We start from the raw sequence: 14,512 nt of genomic DNA on the forward strand, positions 1-14,512 counted from the left end.
TGCCAACGGGCATCAGTATATTTGAACGTACCGCACAAGAACCACGGCTCCACTGGAGAAGTAAATCAATATGACATCTCACGGTGAATTTGGCTCTATTTTAGCTAATATACCAAAAACTTCTTAAAACACGTTTGTTCATGCTATACACAGAGTTTCTCTAGTTGTATATTTCAGTACCCAACTGACAACTTTGTGCACTGATCCTGTATTTATATTTCCTAAATCTTTAACACAGCATCAAAGAAGTGAAAATGTCATTAAAAGTCATTTTTACTAATTTTGATTCGAATAAACTATAATGTAAATGGAGAGGCAGCTCAGTTTTTAACATTAAATATCTTTTGACCCCCTAGGACTCAATAACCGTCTTTTCCTTTGTGAAATAGTCACAGAGGGCTCTTAAACCAACAACCGGTGTGTTTCCGTTACACTGTGACATGTGGTCAGCCTCTTACTCATTTTACAAAATCAATTCTAGAAAAATGGTATTATGCAAAACGTTTCATTGCTTTTGGAAATATTCGCCTTTAATATTTATGCACTTTTGTATACGCTAGAGCTTCAGTCCGGAACCGCGCTGCTACTACGGTCGCAGGTTCGAATCCTGCCTCGGGCATGGATGTGTGTGATGTCCTTTGGTTAGTTAGTTTTAAGTAGTTCTAAGTCTAGGGGACTGATGACCTCAGATGTTAAGTCACATAGTGCTTAAATCCATTTGAACCATATGCGCTAGAGCAAGTTCTGAAACATTTTTTTCCACTCTGATGTTGGACACTTCAAAAATAATGTTTTGGAAGAATTCGACAGCTTCTTGTGGTAAGGAAAATCGCTATAGATGCAGTTTCACACAACGGGATAAAATACAGTCGTTAAGGAATACATTAGGTGAATAGGGGCGATGAGGCACTCTTTCAGTATTTTTCTTCGCCAAATAAATAACTTTTTGTCTCAATTTGCTACAGCTCACATTATCATGATGATGGATAATATGAGGTTCTTGATTTTTTCCTAACTTCATCGAAGTCTAGTGACAAACTAATTCTTGTATACAAGTCAGCATAAACTACACTTCTGTCCTCTAATGGAATCGTCGCGACATGCCCAGATCTTAAGAAATAAGGAATCTTTCTCTTGGAAGTGCTTCTCGAACGGAACACTTGTTGGTTTCGGTTTTCGCTAGAACGCCTAAATAGCGGACTGCTGCTTAGTCTCTGACACGTACGAGGAGGTCCCAGTGTACGAATTCTGCATTTCCTCGGTCGAAAGTTTTGAGCGTTTCTTTACATCTTATGAAACGGGCCTGTTCTTGAGCTTCGGTCAATTGGTGTGTAGTTCATCGGGAACTAGTCTTTTTATTTTGCTAAACATTCTTACGACTTCGAATGTACTTGAGTCATTGATATGTCTAATGATGGCTCTGTCTCATGAGGAATCACATGCCAGTTTTCTTCAGCCATGTTGCACACAGCATTGATTTATGTTTCTTTTTCGATATTCGCGAATTTACCGCACCGGTGACAAACTAATTATAAACAGGCTTTTCTTACGGTAATTAATTAGCAAAACTGCCGAGTTTCTGATCCGCCATTGTTTTAAAAATAACAGTCGTAGAAAAGGCGCACAAAAGTATTGACCAACATTTCTGACGACTGTCTGTTGTTGAACTGAAGACTTCGGTGGTAAACTACGGTAAGAGACTGGTTGCCTGTTTTGTGAAATTTCGACGTAAAGATTCAAAAAATCTCATAAATAAGATATTTCAAGTACATCTGTTGTGATTTTTTTTATTCAGATATGTTACTGTTTTCAAATATTTCTACAGTAACGACATATTTTTAAAATCGTACATTTTATCCGAAATCTATTCTTAAAAATACTTCTGTGGTTACTTACCAATGTTTACTTACGAACTGAATGACCTTAACATTTTTTTAGCACTAACTTACCATTGTATACTTGCTGGGCGAGTTAAAGAAACATTACTGTCACACCTCTCAAACCACAAATTTAAAAGGTCCCAATCGTTTCAGTTGATGACACTAACACTTGCATTACCAATTTTTCTGATATGAACTAATCAACCTCAAAAATTAATCTATGATTCAGTAAAAGACAACATTAATATTAGTTTCGGCTTACTACAGCACGTAAACAAAGTTCAGCACGTCTCTTAACATTTCTGCCACCACTTTGTCACGAATATTTACGTAAACTTTTGTAAGACACACAACTTAATAGTGATTATTTGCTTAAATAATTGTTCACATTTACCTGATTAAAATTTTTTTTAAAGATAATTTACCTTCATTAACATATTCACATTCTTTATGTGAGTCGATCCCATTCACATCATGCTCAGATAAGTACAAAAAGCATTTTTTAGTACAGAAACCATTTTCCTGGCACAAACACCACACGCATTACTACTACTGTCAGCCATGTTTTTGGCATTTACCACTGTTTAGATGCGCACATCCTGACAATGGTGCCATTATCGACAATCTGAAATTATAGACAGAGCTGTCATTTCTCGGTTTATCGTGTATCTATCAACCAATATGAATAAAGCACATGACTTACCATATTTTACATGCAATAACTCTGTTTCTCATAGATTGTTGTTTACTATTGTTTAGAGCCGGGGTTTTTAGTTCTGGAATATGTTACGTGCTCGCGTAGTATGAAATTTATGGATATCGAAAATCTCAGCTGTAGGAATTAATATGGGCTCCGAAAACAATGATCGTGGGAAACCAGCTCGCTCTTTCCGTCCACGAGAAACAGAAATCAGTAGATACCGATGCCCTAGTCGATGTCGAGTTTCTTGACTCCCGGAAGGCATTTCATACAGTTCTACACTGACACATAATCAACAAAATACGAATGTACGGAATATCAGACCAACTGTGTGAATGGATTAAAGAATTTCTAGCAAAAAGAACACACCATGTCAGTCTTAACGGATAGAAATCTTCAGATGTAAACCCAGCTTCAAGCGTACGATAGTGGAGTGTTATTGGACCATTACTCATCAAAAATGTACATTCGTACATTACTTAGTGGATAACGTCGGAATATCCGTGAGACTTTTCGCGGGTGATGCTGTTGTATACAAAGAAATCGCGACGCTAGAAAACTTTGGCGAAATGCGGGAATACCTGCAACGCTTCATACAAGGAGTCACAATTGACCTTCAACATAAATAAATGTAACATAATGGGCATAGATAGGAGGAAATTCCCATTACTGTATGATTACAATATTATATATCAATCACTGGAAGCAGTCACCTACATAAAATGTCTAGACATATTCGTACGGAGCGAATTAAAGTGGAACGACCTCATAAAACCAACCCGCAGGTTAGGCCGATGCAGACTGAGATTCATTGAAAAAAATCCTGTGGAAATGTAGTGCACTCACAAAGGAAATAGCTTACAAAGCCGTCGTACGACGAGTTCTTAAATATTATTCGACAGTTTGGAATCCATACCAGATAGGTTTGACAGAGGAAGTAGAGAAGATCCTAAGAAGAAAAGGGCGTTTCGTTACAGGTTCATTTCGTAAGAGCGAAAACATCACGGAGATATACAGCCCCAGTGACAGACGCCTGAAGAGAGGCGTTCTCCATCTCAGTGTAGTTTACTGTTTAAGTTCCGAGAGCATACGTTCCTAAAAGATTTAAATAAATATCTTGCTTCCTCCTACGCATACCTCGCAAAAAGACCATGAAGGTAAAATTAGACAGATTGGAGCTCACACGAATGTTACCAGCAATTATTCTTCCCGCGAATCAATGGCGACGGGAACAGGAAAGGCGGGAGGGAGTGGGGTGGGGGTGGGCGTGATAGTGGTATACAAATTCCCTCAAATGTACGCACACCGAAAGGTGATTTAGTCTCATAACCAATCTGTAGATATGACACATAAAAGACAGTAGCAGCATAAATGCGTTTTAAACGTCACTTTAACGTTGTTATTGGGATTAATTTAACCACTGATCAAATGGTTCAAATGGCTCTGAGCACTATGGGACTCAACTTCTGAGGTCATCAGTCCCCTAGAACTTAGAACTACTTAAACCTAACTAACCTAAGGACATCACACACATCCATGCCCGAGGCAGGATTCGAACCTGCGACCGTAGCGGTCGCGCGGTTCCAGACTGTAGCGCCTAGAACCGCTCGGCCACCCCGGCCGGCAACCACTGATCACCAGTATGTTGACGCCTTTCTAGACTGCAGAATGCTTGCTCGACATAGGACGAACCTGATCACTGATATGACGTTCTTTGCAGGATATGAATGACGTGCATCGGCATCTGAGACTACGTGCCGTGCTAGCCATTAAAACTGCAACACGAAGAAGAATAGCAAATGACGGAACTTTACTACTTCCGCGCATAGCGTATAGTAGGAAAAATGCATGGCTATATCATCAGGTAATTTAGGGGTATACAGGGTCAAAAATTTTGTACAGAGCGCTGAGAGAGAGCTCCCTGAGCCTCTGGGTGTAACAACCGTAGAAACTCGGCTGGCAATTGAGTCGTACTGAGTTTCGATTACAGATACGAGTATGCAACTTCATACAGCTTGAACTGTATTCCAGAGTTCATGAATCATAGTGGCTGGTGAGTGGTGGCAGGCCAGTCTTTCGGCAGTCATTGTCAAGATGTTTTCAATGGATGAGAGATCAGGAGAAAGTGTTGCCCTTGGGAACAAACATCCCCTGTATCGGCGAAAATCAGGAGAGCCTGGTCACCATGTAGTCTATCGTTATCTTGTTGAAAGCTACTTCACGGAAACCTCTAACATATTGTACTAATTCCGAAAGACTTTTTGATGTTCTTTAACGTAATTTAATGAATAATTTGCTAAAACGCCAGAAACGTTTCAAGAATATTACTTAAACGTACCAAATGCCACAGAATGATTTGTTTTTGGGCGCTCTTCTAACAGTTACTATCAATACTAGCAAAAGACTTCATGAGCCAGGATTTCTGACCTGAGTAATAGCATTCGGTGTAATAACGATGTGGTAGAAATACAGTATCTATTCTTGCAATTTCTGCGACTAATCACTATTTAGTCCGTCGTCAAATACAAATGAATATATTTTACGGCAAGTTTAGATAAATGGATTTCGATATATATCCTTATTATGCTGCAGTCCCCTTCGCAGTCAGATATTCCCTCATATATAAAAAAAATGCAACACATCTACCACAAACGATTATTTTCTTTTGACTTGGCGCCTCAGTCGATAAGTGCACCTCCCGGGTGCAGCCTGCAGAGTACCGAGATGGTTTATGGTCACAATATTATGAAGTGAAATCATCAGGTAGCTAATCTGTTATTTTCCAAACACCGTATCGGCAAATACACAAACATATGATAATTTAATCGCTCGACTAGAAGCTTTGAGGTCTGGTTTTGCGATCTCGCATTGTGTCCTAATAAAATCTTTTGAATCATAAAGCCAAATCTAATGACCAGTCAATGAATAAATTGCATTACGCAAATAAACGAGAAGTATTAAATAGGATGATATGGGAATAGTCCTTTAGGAAATACCCTGACATCTGTGTAAAATTCATCCTGTTTTATTTAGGTGAAGAAACAGGATATTTGTAGTACATGGAACGAGATTTATTGTTTTTTTCGAATGTGCTTCCTATCAATACTGGCCGGCCGTTGTGGCCGAGCGGTTCTAGGCGCTTCATACGGGAACAGCGCGACCGCTACGGTCGCAGGTTCGAATCCTGCCTTGGGCATGGATGTGTGTGATGTCCTTAGGTTAGTTAGGTTTAAGTAGTTCTAAGTCTAGGGGACTGATGACCTCAGATGTTAAGTCACATAGCGCTTAGAGCCATTTGAACCATTTGAATTTTTAAGCTGATGTAGCTGAACATTATTTCCTTTTAGTTACACATTGTTAAAATGCGAATACATCATTACATACTAAATTCTGCACAAACTGTATCAGCAATTGATAGTTAACAACCTGTCTTTATTTTCTGTTGTCGGACGTGTACTATGTTGTTCAATATCGTCTTTATAAATATTATTATATAATTTTCTTATTAAATAAACATAAAAAAGAAAAACTTTAGCATAAACTGTGTTGTCACCGCCAGACACCACACTTGCTAGGTGGTAGCCTTTAAATCGGCCGCGGTCCGTTAGTATACGTCGGAGCCGCGTGTCGCCACTATCAGTGATTGCAGACCGAGCGCCGCCACACGGCAGGTCTAGTCTAGAGACTCCCTAGCACTCGTCCCAGTCGTACAGCCGACTTTGCTAGCGATGGTTCACTGACTTCATACACTCTCATTTGCGGAGACGACAGTTTAGCATAGGCTTCAGCTATGTCATTTGCTACGACCTAGCAAGGCGCCATATTCTTCTAGAACGTATTCTGAACAGATATTGTGAATCATGTACCGTCAAGAGCGACGTTCATCATTAATGGATTAAAGTTAAGTATGAAACTAATTAGGTCCGCTTTCTGAATTCTAATTCCTTGTCATGTTCCAGACCTCACGTCAGTATAGTCCTTCCCTTCTCACGTCAGCCTGCGAGTTACACAACACGATCCGGCGGCAAACCCGAGAAACGCATTTGCAACAGATCCGTCGGGAAAGCATGAAAAGTCACAATCCATACACTGCTTAATCTTTTAAAGTAATTGTGGGAACCTCTTAGTTTTGGCACACAACAATACTAACGTAGAGGGTGATTCGGCTGCCAGCAACGCTGTCGTTTTATGCAACCCGAAATGTTATCACTGGTCTTCATAGATCACGCACGAGATTTTTATTTTCTCACGCTCACTACGCGCAAACTATTAGTCCCACTGAAAAAATTAACTGGACCTTTTTGTAGGAAATTTAATGTAGTTAAATATTATTGAGTTATCTTTTGGCCTGAGGTCGTAGTTTTCGAGTTATTCAAGAAAAATGTCTAAAAGTGGCCTTCAAAGGCACGCTCCCTCCCACACTCAGCCCCCACCGTTCAAGATTTCTAGTATTTTGTTCATGCCCTCCCTCTTGCCACTGTAAAAATATTTGCGAATGTACGAATTATTTCCCACATTTGACTTTTATTTTTGGTCTTCACTAAGGGTCTTATTACGCCACCGGCTTAGTCGAGCACTTACAGAAGGTAAAATGTAAGATCATGTTAATCCTACCTAACAATTCTCCTATAATGTCAGTTTATTTCGATGTCCGATATTTTCTATTTGACTTACAAAATTTTTTATACAACTTGTCTGTTTTATAAACAAGCTGTTATGTCCATGTATTTCCGACGGACGTCTTGTCCATAATTTTGACACCAGCAGGTGGCATCACGTTTTAGACACTTTGTCTTCTTTAATTGTTTGTACATGTGTTTTAACGTGATCTCCAATTTTAAATCTGTTTGCCATTTGGATGGACGTTAACTGTCACTGTATGTTCTATTTTATTCTTATTCACTTACAAACATGTAAACACCACCTAGCGGAGCTTCCTTCCGCTGCGTTGGTAGCGTCCTGCCTGCCAGTGTCACGTATGTGCACATGTGGTCAGGTATTCACGGCCACTACAATATACCAGTATTCGTGTAAAGCTTGGAGGCATCGTCCTATCTAAGCATAGCTGCATGCCTTCGCCGAAGGTAAGGATCGGCGCATCTTTCACAGTTCCACTACCAGTTTGCAATTTGACTCTTCGTTGCCAGTGTAAGGCAATGTTTCTTTTTTAATTCCTTTACTTTTGAATTTTAGGTGCGCACCAAAATTTCAACTACCTATGACAGATGCATTACATGCAGTTTCTATACAGAAGAGTCCCTTCGCTCTGCTATTTTTAGAGTATTAAAAAAAAAGGTTTTACCATCTTGTTGTGCTAGATAACACCATTACCCTGGTCTTCAAATGGTTCAAATGGCTCTGAGCACTGTGGGACTTAACATCTGAGGTCATCTGTCCCCAAGAACTCAGAACTACTTAAACCTAACTAACCTAATGAGATCACACACATCCATGCCGAGGCAGGATTAGAACCTGCGACCGTAGCGGTCGCGCGGTTCGACTGAAGCGTCTAGAACGGCTCGGTCACACCGGCTGGCTTTACCCTGGTCTGCTTTTATGTATTTTTTCCCCGTAATATTTCTGAAGATGCCTCTGTAAAGCGAAACGCGTCACTCAAACTTACTCTATTTTTGCAGCCTAGGCGTTTTTACTGCTGAAGATGTATCACGGATGCTCCACCATGGTCATACAATTAGAGGATTTATGTAACAATTTTGTGAATTTTAACAGCATAAAATAAGCTATTACATCATGTACTCGTCAGCCTTTGCGACTGTTTAACTACTGTGCTTTTAAGGGATAAGTTTGGATCGAGTTGTCAACGTAATTAGTTTTAGCGTAACGTTTACAAAAGTCGACCTTCGTTCGTTACCCTCAGGGGCACATTTAAGTTAATAATATCAACTACGTGACCAGCAATACTGTTGGCGTAATAGCCCAGTCATGACATAGCAATCCTAACAAAGATTTTTATCCGAAAACTGTCAACACCCGGAACTTTACTGCATTCATCTCCAAGCAAAAGATGACAGAGGAAGACCCGTGTGGAGAATAACCGTCCTTACAAAACAGGAATAAACACAAATAACTACAACTATCAAACAGGAACACACACTCGTGACTGATACGAAACACAGTACAGAAATATCAGTGTACTTCCAACCGAACAAAGCAGCCAATAATACAATAGATGAATTAGATCAGCTGATCAGAGTTATCGTGATAAACTACTAACTATTGCCGGAGGCTTAAACTGCAGAATAAATATACAAAACTACAAACTGCTAATACCTTCTCTCTCTGTCCATCTTTCGCACCCCCTCTCTCTGTCCATCTCCTCCAGCTCCACTCCCTCTTCATCTCTTGGTGCCCCTCTCCATGCCCATCTCCTCCTAACCCCTCTCTCTGTCAATCTGCTCCTTCCCTTCTGTCAATGTACTCCTCCCCCACCCCCTCCCCCATTCTGTCCACCATCCTCCTCTATCCATCTGCTCCTCCCCCATCTATTTCAATCTCCTCTCTCTGACCATATCCTCCTCCCCTTCTCCCTGTTCATTTCCTTCTCCCCTATCTCTGTCCATCTCCTAATCCTCCTCCTTCTCTCTGTGCCAATTTCCTCCTTCGCGAACTCTCCCTCCCCCCCCCCCACTTTGTCTGTGCATCTCCTCCTTCCCCCCCCTTTTCTCTCTACACAGTCACACTCAAATACAAGGCTAGTGGTTTTTACCCCTACAGTATTTCTTCCCATGTTGTAACTAATATGTATGCACGAAGTTTATTCGCAGTTGCGAATATGGACAAGCGTCAACTGAATTGTTGTTGTTGTTGTTGTGGTCTTCAGTCCTGAGACTGGTTTGATGCAGCTCTCCATGCTACTCTATCCTGTGCAAGCTTTTTCATCTCCCAGTACCTACTGCAACCTACATCCTTCTGAATCTGCTTAGTGTATTCATCTCTTGGTCTCCCTCTACGATTTTTACCCTCCACGCTGCCCTCCAATACTAAATTGGTGATCCCTTGATGCCTCAGAACATGTCCTACCAACCGATCCCTTCTTCTGGTCAAGTTGTGCCACAAACTTCTCTTCTCCCCAATCCTATTCAATACTTCCTCATTAGTTATGTGATCTACCCATCTAATCTTCAGCATTCTTCTGTAGCACCACATTTCGAAAGCTTCCATTCTCTTCTTGTCCAAACTATTTATCGTCCATGTTTCACTTCCATACATGGCTACACTCCATACGAATACTTTCAGAAATGACTTCCTGACACTTAAATCTATACTGGATGTTAACAAATTTCTCTTCTTCAGAAACGCTTTCCTTGCCATTGCCAGCCTACATTTTATATCCTCTCTACTTCGACCATCATCAGTTATTTTGCTCCCCAAATAGCAAAACTCCTTTACTACTTTAAGTGCCTCATTTCCTAATCTAATTCCCTCAGCATCACCCGACTTAATTAGACTACATTCCATTATCCTTGTTTTGCTTTTGTTGATGTTCATCTTATATCCCCCTTTCAAGACACTGTCCATTCCATTCAACTGCTCTTCCAAGTCCTTTGCTGTCTCTGACAGAATTACAATGTCATCGGCGAACCTCAAAGTTTTTATTTCTTCTCCATGAATTTTAATACCTACTCCGAATTTTTCTTTTGTTTCCTTTACTGCTTGCTCAATATACAGATTGAACAACATCGGGGAGAGGCTACAACCCTGTCTTACTCCCTTCCCAACCACTGCTTCCCTTTCATGTCCCTCGACTCTTATAACTGCCATCTGGTTTCTGTACAAATTGTAAATAGCCTTTCGTTCCCTGTATTTCACCCCTGCCACCTTTAGAATTTGAAAGAGAGTATTCCAGTCAACATTGTCAAAAGCTTTCTCTAAGTCTACAAATGCTAGAAACGTAGGTTTGCCTTTCCTTAATCTTTCTTCTAAGATAAGTCGTAAGGTCAGTATTGCCTCACGTGTTCCAGTGTTTCTACGGAATCCAAACTGATCTTCCCCGAGGTTGGCTTCTACTAGTTTTTCCATTCGTCTGTAAAGAATTCGTGTTAGTATTTTGCAGCTGTGACTTATTAAGCTGATAGTTCGGTAATTTTCACATCTGTCAACACCTGCTTTCTTTGGGATTGGAATTATTATATTCTTCTTGAAGTCTGTGGGTATTTCGCCTGTTTCATACATCTTGCTCACCAGATGGTAGAGTTTTGTCAGGACTGGCTCTCCCACGGCCGTCAGTAGTTCCAATGGAATATTGTCTACTCCGGGGGCCTTGTTTCGACTTAGGTCTTTCAGTGCTCTGTCAAACTCTTCACGCAGTATCATATCTCCCATTTCATCTTCATCTACATCCTCTTCCATTTCCATAATATTGTCCTCAAGTACATCGCCCTTGTATAGACCCTCTATATACTCCTTCCACCTTTCTGCTTTCCCTTCTTTGCTTAGAACTGGGTTTCCATCTGAGGTCTTGATATTCATACAAGTCGTTCTCTTATCTCCAAAGGTCTCTTTAATTTTCCTGTAGGCGGTATCTATCTTACCCCTAGTGAGATAAGCCTCTACATCCTTACATTTGTCCTCTAGCCATCCCTGCTTAGCCATTTTGCACTTCCTGTCGATCTCATTTTTGAGACGTTTGTATTCCTTTTTGCCTGTTTCACTTACTGCATTTTTATATTTTCTCCTTTCATCAATTAAATTCAATATTTCTTCTGTTACCCAAGGATTTCTACTAGCCCTCGTCTTTTTACCTACTTGATCCTCTGCTGCCTTCACTACTTCATCCCTCAAAGCTACCCATTCTTCTTCTACTGTATTTATTTCCCCCATTCCTGTCAATTGCTCCCTTATGCTCTCCCTGAATCTCTGTACAACCTCTGGTTCTTTTAGTTTATCCAGGTCCCATCTCCTTAAATTCCCACCTTTTTGCAGTTTCTTCAGTTTTAATCTACAGGTCATAACCAATAGATTGTGGTCAGAGTCCACATCTGCCCCTGGAAATGTCTTACAATTTAAAACCTGGTTCCTAAATCTCTGTCTTACCATTATATAATCTATCTGATACCTTTTAGTATCGCCAGGGTTCTTCCATGTATACAACCTTCTTTCATGATTCTTAAACCAAGTGTTAGTTATGATTATGTTGTGCTCTGTGCAAAATTCGACCAGGCGGCTTCCTCTTTCATTTCTGTCCCCCAATCCATATTCACCTACTATGTTTCCTTCTCTCCCTTTTCCTACACTCGAATTCCAGTCACCCATGACTATTAAATTTTCGTCTCCCTTCACAATCTGAATAATTTCTTTTATTTCATCATACATTTCTTCAATTTCTTCGTCATCTGCAGAGCTAGTTGGCATATAAACTTGTACTACTGTAGTAGGCGTGGGCTTCGTATCTATCTTGGCCACAATAAAGCGTTCACTATGCTGTTTGTAGTAGCTTACCCGCATTCCTATTTTCCTATTCATTATTAAACCTACTCCTGCATTACCCCTATTTGATTTTGTGTTTATAACCCTGTAGTCACCTGACCAGAAGTCTTCTTCCTCCTGCCACCGAACTTCACTAATTCCCACTATATCTAACTTCAACCTATCCATTTCCCTTTTTAAATTTTCTAACCTACCTGCCCGATTAAGGGATCTGACATTCCACGCTCCGATCCGTAGAATGCCAGTTTTCTTTCTCCTGATAACGACATCCTCTTGAGTAGTCCCCGCCCGGAGATCCGAATGGGGGACTATTTTACCTCCGGAATATTTTACCCAAGAGGACGCCATCATCATGTAATCATACAGTAAAGCTGCATGCCCTCGGGAAGAATTACGGCTGTAGTTTCCCCTTGCTTTCAGCCGTTCGCAGTACCAGCACAGCAAGGCCGTTTTGGTTATTGTTACAAGGCCAGATCAGTCAATCATCCAGACTGTTGCCCTTGCAACTACTGAAAAGGCTGCTGCCCCTCTTCAGGAACCACATGTTTGTCTGGCCTCTCAACAGATACCCCTCCGTTGTGGTTGCACCTACGGTACGGCTATCTGTATCGCTGAGGCACGCAAGCCTCCCCACCAACGGCATCAACTGAATTATGGAATGAAAATTTGTGCCAGGCTTGGACTCGATCCCGGATTCTGAGCTTATTGCTAGCGGTCGCCTTGCTTTTTCGTTTCTTTCATCGTCTTTGTTCTCGGCATTTGGTCTAGGCGTAAGTCAGATGACGTCCCTTCTATTTCATCTTTGAACAATTCACTCAGGTTTTTTATTACAAAGGGCAGCCAGCCCTCTGATCGTGCCGGTTGGTTGATTTGACGGAGGGGATCAAACAGCGAGGTTATCGGTGCCATCGGATTAGGGAAAGATGGAGAAGGAAGTCGGCTGTGCCCTTACAAAAGAATCACCCTGGCATTTGCCTAAAGTGATTTAGAGAAATTACGGAAAATCTAAAACAGGATGTCCGCACGCGCAAACCACAAGATTACTCGCGCACAACCCATGGCCTGGCCCAAATTTCAACACGTCGTCAACCAAATGTCTGTACTTGCACTACTACGTCCATTATGTATATTCCCATACAGCGGAAACATTTGAAATGAAAGTCGGTTGCCACTCCCTTGTACAGGAATATACATAATGTATGTGCGAGTGCTGGTTGCAGACACATGCTTGACGACATATGGAAGTTTGAGTCTGGTCGTGAGTCATCGGACGCCCGCTCCAAACAAAGGCAACGAACATTAACGAACAAAATGAGTATCCGGCACGGTAGCTTCCTGAATTTGAACAAGCGTCGTGGTGCGTCCGCCCCTAGCAAATAGAACGAACACTTACGAACAAAATAAGATTTAAAAAATGGTAAGGCGACCGCATACGTAAGCGGGAAATCGGAGTTCGTGTCCCACCACGGCACAAATTTACGTTGTCGTCATTCCATTTATAGCTGATGGTTGTCCATATTCACAACGCGAATACATTTCATTTATTTCATAACGGCTTTAGCCGCCGCAATTCCTTTTCTTTCGGACATGCACGCATATCTGAAGAAGCATTGCACCGTATTTCTGAAGAACACAGGCATTGCAATATAGTGCTCCAAACGTGACTGAAGTCGTTCCAGGGGGTTAGGACGAGGTTTTTACCCGTGGCTTTGCCCACGTAGGCACATTTCAAATATATTTAATGAATTTCACCTATATTTATACACACATTTCAACTGTATCTACAGACAGTTTCGGCCTGCAGTTTGACTTTCACACAGTTCAACGTCTGACTTCATACCACCAGCACTATGTGCTGTGCAATGATATAATTTTTCAGCTACTTCCACTGTTATATGTGGCTGCTGTCTGTGAAGTGTGTTGCGAATATAGTTGGTAGCAACTAAGTAATAAATTAAAACGTCTTACACGATGGGGTAGTTTTTCACGCATCTCAGTGCTTATGAAGTCGTATTTGCTGAACTAAGTGTCGTACATAGATGTAGTTTTTGGGTACATCCAGTGATGTACGTGAGATACATTTTTTCTCTTTCTTCATTTCGTGGGGGTCGTTTCTAAAGACTGAACGACTTAAAAATGGGTATTCGCGCATCGTGGGCTACACTGCTTTTTCGTCCCCACCTCCAGCCCTGGTAGGTCATTCTTACACCTTGTCCGACGTCAGCTGTCTGACGCGAAAGCGGCGCGGCGCTGGACCGCGCGAGTAGGCGAACGATTGATCGGGAAACGACTGCACTGTCGTACGTGTGCAGGACAGCTGGGCGTCGGCAGATCCCAATACATGATATAAATCAGTTTTCTGATTTTCTTGCTGTAATGAAACAAAGCTACGTCAATTCATGGAGTTAGTTTGACTGTACAGATTCTTCTTTCTTTAAAAAAATTAAGAACCACTTATTTCGGTTTTGCGTGTTTTCTTCATACA

Source organism: Schistocerca piceifrons, chromosome X (assembly GCF_021461385.2).
Source record: "Schistocerca piceifrons isolate TAMUIC-IGC-003096 chromosome X, iqSchPice1.1, whole genome shotgun sequence".
NCBI classification, from domain to species: domain Eukaryota; kingdom Metazoa; phylum Arthropoda; class Insecta; order Orthoptera; family Acrididae; genus Schistocerca; species Schistocerca piceifrons.